Here is an 8,260-nt window from a genome sequence, read left to right as displayed (position 1 = left end):
ACGACCAGGATAGTCACGAAAACGTGATCACTGACCTAGAGCCAGACATCTTGGAATGTGAAATCAAGTGGGCCTTAGAAAGCATCACTACGAAAAAAGCTAGTGGAAGTGATGGAATTCCAGTTGAGATATTTCAAATCTTGAAAGATGATGCTGTGAAAGTGCTGCACTCAATATGCCAACATATTTGAAAAACTCAGCAGTGGCCACAGGACTGGAAAATGTCAGTCTTTATTCCAATCCCAAAGAAAGGAAATGCCAAAGAACGCTCAAACTACCGCACAATTGCACTCATCTCACACGCTGGTAAAGTCATGCTCAAAATTCTCCAAGCCAGGCTTCAGCAGTATGTAAACCGTGAACTCCCAGATGTTCAAGCGGTTTTAGAAAAGTCAGGGGAACCAGAGATCAAATTGGCGACATCCGCTGGATCATGGAGAAAGCAAGAGATTTCCAGAAAAAACATCTATTTCTGCTTCATTGACTATGCCAATGCCTTTGACTGCGTCGATCACAATAAACTGTGGGAGATCCTGAAAGAGATGGGAATATCAGACCACCTGAGCTGCCTCTTGAGAAACCTGTATGCAGGTCAGGAAGCAACAGTCAGAACTGTACATGGAACAACAGACTGGTTCCAAATAGGAAAAGGAGAAAGCCAAGGCTGTATATTGTCACATTGCTTATTTGACTTATATGCAGAGTACTTCATGAGAAACGCTGGGCTGGAAGATGCACAAGCTGGAATCAAGATTGCTGGGAGAAATATCAATAACCTCAGATATGCAGAATACACCACCCTTATGGCAGAAAGTGAAGAGGAACTCAATAGCCTCTTGATGAAAGTGAAAGAGGAGAGTGAAAAGTTTGGCTTAAAGCTCAACATTCAGAAAACAAATATCATGGAATCTGGTCCCATCACTTCACTGGAAATAGATGGATAAACAGTGGAAACAGTCTCAGACTTTATTTTTTTGGGCTCCAAAATCACTTCAGATGCTGATTGCAGTCACGAAATTAAAAGCCGCATACTCCTTGGAAGAAAAGTTATGACCAAACTTGATAGTATATTGAAAAGCAGAGACATTACTTTGCCAGCAAATGTCCGTCTAGTCAAGGCTATGGTTTTTCCCGTGGTCATGTATGGATGTGAGAGTTGGACTGTGAAGAAAGCTGATCACCGAAGAATTGACGCTTTTGAACTGTGGTGTTGGAGAAGACTCTTGAGAGTCCCTTGTACTGCAAGAAGATCCAACCAGTCCATTCTAAAGGAGATCAATCCTGGGTGTTCATTGGAAGGACTGATGCTAAAGCTGAAACTGCAATACTTTGGCCAACTCATGAGACGAATTGACTCACTGGAAAAGATTCTGATGCTAGGAAAGTTTGGGGGTGGGAGGAGAAGGGGACGACAGAGAATGAGATGGCTGGATAGCATCACCGTCTCTGTGGACATGAGTTTAAGTGAATTCTGGGAGTGGATGATGGACAGGGAGGCCTGGAGCACAGTGACCTATTGGGTCAGGGAGAGTCGGACACGACTGAGTGACTGAAGTAAACTGAATTCAGTGTGTCAAGTACCCTTTTGCCTTTCAGGCGGGAATGTGGAATTTCTCTTGATTGTGAAGTGCAAAATTTCCTCATCTCGCCTTGAGGGGATAATTTTGTGGTGTTTCTCGAGAAGCGGCGGAAAGCTGGGTGTAATTCTCAAGTTGCGACGGGGACCTCAGGAATTCTCTCGGGTTGCTTCAGGGAAGTCAAGTTCACTCTTGTGTTGGAAGGGGAACTTCCGTATTACTCTCCAGCCATTAAATGGGAATAGGGCCTCTTCTCAAGTTGAGTCCAAAAAGTGTGTTCTCCTCTCCAATGGGGACGGCTGTGTGATGGAATTTTCTGAGTCGAATAAAGGGTGTCAAGTACATTTTTGCCTTTCAAGAGGGAATGTGGTATTTCTCTTGAGATTCTGCATCACAAAATTTCCTCATCTCGCTTTGAGGGGATAGTTTTGTGGTGTTATTCGAGTTGCGGCGGGAAGCTGGCGGTACTTGTCGAGTTGCGACGGGGACCTCAGGAACTCCCTCGGGTTGCTTCAGGGAAGTCAGGTCCCCTTTGGTGTTGGAAGGGGAACTTCCACTGTCCTCTCGAGCCCTGCAATGTGAACAGGGTCTCATCTCGAATTGAGTCCATACAGTGTCTTCTCCTCTCCAATGGGGACGGCTGTGTGAGGGAACTTTCTGAGTAGAATAAAGGGTGTCAAGTACCTTTTTGCCTTTCAAACGGGAATGTGGTATTTCTCTTGAGATTCTGATTGGCAAAATTCCCTCATCTCGCATTGAGGGGATAATTTTGTGGTGTTTCTCGAGTTGCGGCGGGAAGATTGGGGTTTTACTCGAGTTGCGACGGGGAACTCAGGAACTCGCTTGGGTTGCTTCAGGGAGGTCAGGTCCCCTTTTTTGTTGGAAGGGGAACTTCCGGATTACTCTAGAGCTGTTAAATGGGAACATTGCCTCTTCTCGAGTTGAGTCCATAAAGTGTGTTCTCCTCTCCAATTGGGCCGTCTGTGTCAGGGAAATTTATATGTCGCATAAAGGGTGTCAAGTACCCTTTTGATTTTCAGTCGAGAATGTGGGATTTCTCTTGAATAGTGCTGCGCAAAATTTCCTCATCACGCATTGAAGGATAATTTTCTGATGTTTCTCCTGTTGAGGCGAGAAGCTGGGGGAACTTCTCGAATAGCGACGAGGACCTCAGGAACTCATTCTGGTTACTTTAGGCATGTCAGGTCCCCTTTTGTGTTGGTAGGGGAACTTCGCCATTACTCTCGAACCCTTAAATGGGAATAGGGCCTCTTCTAGAGTTGAGTCCATAAAGTGTGTTCTCCTCTTTAATGGGGACAGCTGTATGAGGGAAATCTATGAGTCGCCTAAAGGCTGTCAAGTACCCTTTTGATTTTCAGGCGGGAATGTGGAATTTCTCTTGAATTGTATAGTGCAAAATTTCCACATCTCGCATTGAGCGGATAATTTTGTGGTGTTACGCCTGTTGAGGCCGGAAGCTGGGGGTACATCTCGAGTTGTGACGGGGACGTCAGGAACTCCCTCGCGTTCCTTCAGGGAAGTAAATTCCCCTTTTGTGAAGTAGGGGAAACCTCAGGATTACTCTCGAACCGTTAAAGGGGAATAGCGCCTCTTCTCGTGTTGAGTCCAAAAAGTGTATTTTCCTCACCAATGGGGACGGCTGTGTGAGGGAACTTTCCGAATCTCATAAAGTTTGTCAAGTACACTTTTGCCTTTCTAGAGGGAATGTGGGATGTCTCTTGAGATTCTGCAGCAAAAAATTTTAGTCATTTCACATTGAGGGGATAATTTTGTGGTTTTTCTCGATTTACGGCGGGAAGTTGGGTACTTCACGAGTTGCAACGGGGACCTCAGGAACTCGCACAGGTTGTTCCAGAGAAGTCAGGTTTCCTTTTGTGTTGGAAGGGAAACTTCCGGATTTCTCCCAAGACGTTAAATGGGAATAGGGCCTCTTCTAGAGTTGAGTCCTTAAATTGTGTTCTCCTCTCCAATGGGGACGTCTGTTAGGGAACTTTCTGAGTCGCATAAAGTTTGTCAAATAGCCTTTTCCCTTTCAAGCAGAAATGTGGGATTTCTCTTGAGATTCTGCAGCGCACAAATACCTCATCTCGCATTGAGGGAATAATTTTGAGGTGTTTCTCCAGTTGGGCCTGGTAGGTGGACTATATTACGAAATGTGACTGGGACCTCAGGAACTTGCTCGGGTTGCTTCAGGGAAGTCAGTTCCCCATTTGTTGGAAGGAGAACTTTCGGAATACTTTCGAGCCGTAAAATGGGAATAGGGCCTCTTCTCTAGTTGAGTCCATAAAGTGTTTTCTCCTCTCCAATGGGGACGGCTGTGTGAGTGAACTCTCTGAGTCGCATAAATGGTGTCAAGTACCCTTTTGCCTTTCAAGAGGGAATGTGGTATTTGTCTTGAGATTCTGCAGCGCAAAATTTCCTCATCTCGCATTGAGAGGATAATTTTGTGGTGTTTCTGGATATGGGGAGGGAAGCTGGGGGTACATCTCGAGTTGCGACAGGGACCTCAGCAACTCGCTCGGGTTGCTTCAGGAAAGTCAGGTCCCCTTTGGTGTTGGGAGGGGAACTTGCAATTTACTATTGAGCCGTTAAATGGGAAAAGGTACTCATGTAGAATTGAGTCCGTAAAGTGTGTTCTCCTCTCCAAAGGCGACTGATGGTAGTGAAATTTCTGAAATGCGTAAAGGGTGTCGAGTAACCTTTTGCCTTTCAATAAGGAATGTGGTATTTCACATGAGATTCTGCAGCGCAAATCTTCCTCATCTCGCATTGATGGGATAATTTTGTGGTGTTTCACGAGTTGCGGCGGGAAGCTGAGGGTACTTCTCGAGTTGCGACAGGGAGCTCAGGAAGTCGCTCTGGTTGCTTCAAGGAAGTTAGGTCCCCTTTTGTGCTGGAACGGGAACTTCAGTATTACTCTCGCGCCCTTTAATGGGAATAGGACCTGTTCTCGTGTTGAGTCCATAAAGTGTGTTCTCCTCTCCAATGAGGACGGCTGTGTGAGGGAACTTTCTGAGTCGCATAAAGGGTGTCAAGTACCTTTTTGCCTTTCAAGAGGTAATGTGGTATTTTCTTGAGATTCTGCAGCGCCAAATTTCCTCATCTCGCATTGAGGGGATAATTTTGTGGTGTTTCTCGAGTTGCGGCGGGAAGCTGGGTGCAATTCTCGAATTGCAACGGGGACCTCAGGAACTCGCTCGGGTTGAATCAAGGAACTCAGGACCCTTTTGGTTGCAAGAGGAAATACCGTTTTACTCTTCAGCCGTTAAAAGGAAATAGGGCCTAATCTCGAATTAATTCCATATACTGTGTTCTCCTCTCCAAAGGGGTCGGCTGTGTAAGAGAACTTTCTGAGACACATAAAGGCTGTCAAGTACTCTTTTGCCTTTCAAGAGGGAATGTGAGATTTCTCTTGGGATTCTGCATCACAAAATTTCTTCATCTCGCATTGAGGGATTATTTTGTGTTGTTTCTCGAGTTGCGACGGGAAGCTGGGGGTACTTCTGGAGTTGCGACGGGGACTTCAGGAACTCGCTCGGGTTGCTTCAGGGAAGTCAGGTCCCCTTTGGTATTGGAAGTGGAACTTCCGGTTTCCTCTCGAGCCCTTTAATGTGAACAGAGGCTCATCTCGAATTGAGTTCATAAAGTGTGTTCTCCTCTCCAAAGGGGACGGATGTGTGAGGGAAATTTCTGAGTCGAATAAAGGATGTCAAGTACCTTTTTGCCTTTCAAGAGGGAATGTGGTATTTCTCTTGAGATTCTGCATCTCAAAATTTCCTCATCTCGCATGGAGGGGATAATTTTGTGGTGTTTCTCGAGTTGCGGCGGGAAGCTGGGGATACTTCTCCAGTTGCGATGGGGACCTCAGGAACTCGCTCGGGTTGCTTCAGGGAAGTCCGGTCCCCGTTTTTATTGGAAGGGTACTTCTGGTTTCCTCTTGAGCCCTTAAATGTGAACAGGGGCTCATCTCGAATTGAGTCCATAAAGTGTGTTGTCCTCTCCAATGGGGACGGCTGTGTGAGGGAACATTCTGAGTCTTATAAAGGGTGTCAAATACCTTTTTGCCTTTCAAGAGGGAATGTGGTATTTCTCTTGAGATTCGGCATCGTAAAATTTCCTCATCTCGCAATGAGGGGATAATTTTGTGGTGTTTCTCGAGTTGGGGTGGAAAGCTGGGTGTACTTCTCGAGTTGCGACGGGGACCTCAGGAACTTGCTCGGGTTTCTTCAGGGAAGTCAAGACCCCTTGTTGTTGGAATGGGAACTTCCGTTTTCTTCTCGAACCCTTCAATGTGAACAGGGTCTCATCTCGAATTGAGTCCATAAAGTGTATTCTCCTCTCCAATGGGGACGGCTGTGTGATGGAATTTTCTGAGTCGAATAAAGGGTGTCAAGTACATTTTTGCCTTTCAAGAGGGAATGTGGTATTTCTCTTGAGATTCTGCATCACAAAATTTCCTCATCTCGCTTTGAGGGGATAGTTTTGTGGTGTTATTCAAGTTGCGGCGGGAAGCTGGCGGTACTTGTCGAGTTGCGACGGGGACCTCAGGAACTCCCTCGGGTTGCTTCAGGGAAGTCAGGTCCCCTTTGGTGTTGGAAGGGGAACTTCCACTGTCCTCTCGAGCCCTGCAATGTGAACAGGGTCTCATCTCGAATTGAGTCCATACAGTGTCTTCTCCTCTCCAATGGGGACGGCTGTGTGAGGGAACTTTCTGAGTAGAATAAAGGGTGTCAAGTACCTTTTTGCCTTTCAAACGGGAATGTGGTATTTCTCTTGAGATTCTGATTGGCAAAATTCCCTCATCTCGCATTGAGGGGATAATTTTGTGGTGTTTCTCGAGTTGCGGCGAGAAGCTGGGGGTACTTCTCGATTTGTGACGTGGACCTCCGGAACTCGCTCGGGTTGCTTCAGGGAAGTCAGGTCCCCTTTGGTGTTGAAAGGGCAACTTCCTGTTTCCTCTCGAGCCCTTCAATGTGAACAGGGGCTCATCTCGAATTGAGTCCATAAAGTGTGTTCTCCTCTCCAATGGTACGGCTGTGTGAGGGAACTTTCTGAGTCGAATAAAGGGTGTCAAGTACCTTTTTGCCTTTCAAGAGGGAATGTTGTATTTCTCTTGAGATTCTGAATCACAAAATATTTTCATCTCGTATTGAGAGGATTATTTTGTGTTGTTTCTCGATTTGCGACGGGAAGCTGGGGTACTTCTCGAGTTGCGATGGGGACCTCAGGAACTCGCTAGGGTTGCTTCAAGGAAGTCAGGTCCCCTTTGTTGTTGGAAGGGGACCTTCCGGTTTCTTCTCGAGCCCTTTAATATGAACAGGGGCTCATCTCGAATTGAGTCCATAAATTGTGTTCTCCTCTCCAATGTGGACGGCTGTGTGAGGGAACTTTCTGAGTCGAATAAAGGGTGTCAAGTACTTTTTTGCCTTTAATGAGGGAATGTGGTATTTCTCTTGAGATTCTGCATCGCAAAATTTCCTCATCTCGCATTGAGAGGATAATTTTGGGGTGTTATTCGATTTGCGGCGGTAAGTTGGGGGTACTTCTTGAGTTGCGACGGGGACCTAAAGAACTCGCTTGGGTTGCTTCAGGGAAGTCAGGTATCCTTTGGTGATGGAAGGGGAACTTGCGGTTTATTCTCGAGCCGTTAAATTGGAATAGGGGCTCATTTCGAATTGAGTCCATATCGTGTGTTCTCTGCAATGGTGATTGATGTTAGTGAAATTTCTGTGTCGCATAAAGGGTTTCAAGTACTCTTTTCCCTTTCAAGAGGGAATGTGTTATTTCTCTTGAGATTCTGCATCGTAAAATTTCCTCATCTCGCATTGAGGGGATAATTTTGTGGTGTTTCTCGAGTTGCGGTGAGAAGCTGGGGTACTTCTCGAGTTGCGACTGGGACTTCAGGAACTCACTCTGGTTCCTACACGGAAGTCAGGTCCCCTTTGGTTTTGGAAGGGGAACTTCTGGTTTACTCTCCAGCCGTTAAATGGGAATAGGGCCTTATCTCGAATTGAGTCCGTAAAGTGTGTTCTTCTCTCCAATGGATACTGATGTTAGTGAAATTTCTGAGTCGCACAAAGGGTGTCAAGTACCCTTTTGCCTTTCAAGAGGGTATATGGTATTTCTCTTGAGATTCTGCAGCGCAAAATTTCCCCATCTCGCATTGAAGAGATAGTTTTGTGATGTTTCTCGAGTTGCGGTGGGAAGCTGGGGGTATTTCTCCTGTTGCGATGGAAAACTCAGGAACTAGTTCGGGTTGCTTCAGGCAAGTCAGGTCCCCTTTGGTGTTGGAAGGGGAACTTCCGGTGTATTCTCTAGCTGTTAAATGGAAATAGGGCCTCATCCTGAATTGAGTCCATAAAGTGTGTTTTCCTCTTCAATGGGGACTGATGTTAGTGAAATTTCTCAGTTGCATAAAGGGTGTCAAGTACTCTTTTGCCTTTCAAGAGGGAATGTGGTATTTCTGTGGCTATTCTGCAGCGCAAAATTTCTTCCTCTCGCATTGAGAGGATAATATTTTTGTATTTCTCGAGTTGCAGCAGGAAGCTGGGGGTACTTCTCGAGTTGGGATGCGGACCTCAGTAACTCGCTCGGGTTGCTTCAGGGAATTCAGGTCCCCGTTTTTGTTGGAAAGGGAAATTCCAGTTTATTCTCGAGACCTT

The sequence above is a fragment of the Moschus berezovskii genome, chromosome 21 (genome assembly GCF_049115385.1).
Source record: "Moschus berezovskii isolate FMDL1 chromosome 21, NW_MosBer_1.0, whole genome shotgun sequence".
NCBI lineage: Eukaryota > Metazoa > Chordata > Mammalia > Artiodactyla > Moschidae > Moschus > Moschus berezovskii.
This window is presented reverse-complemented; position numbering follows the sequence as displayed.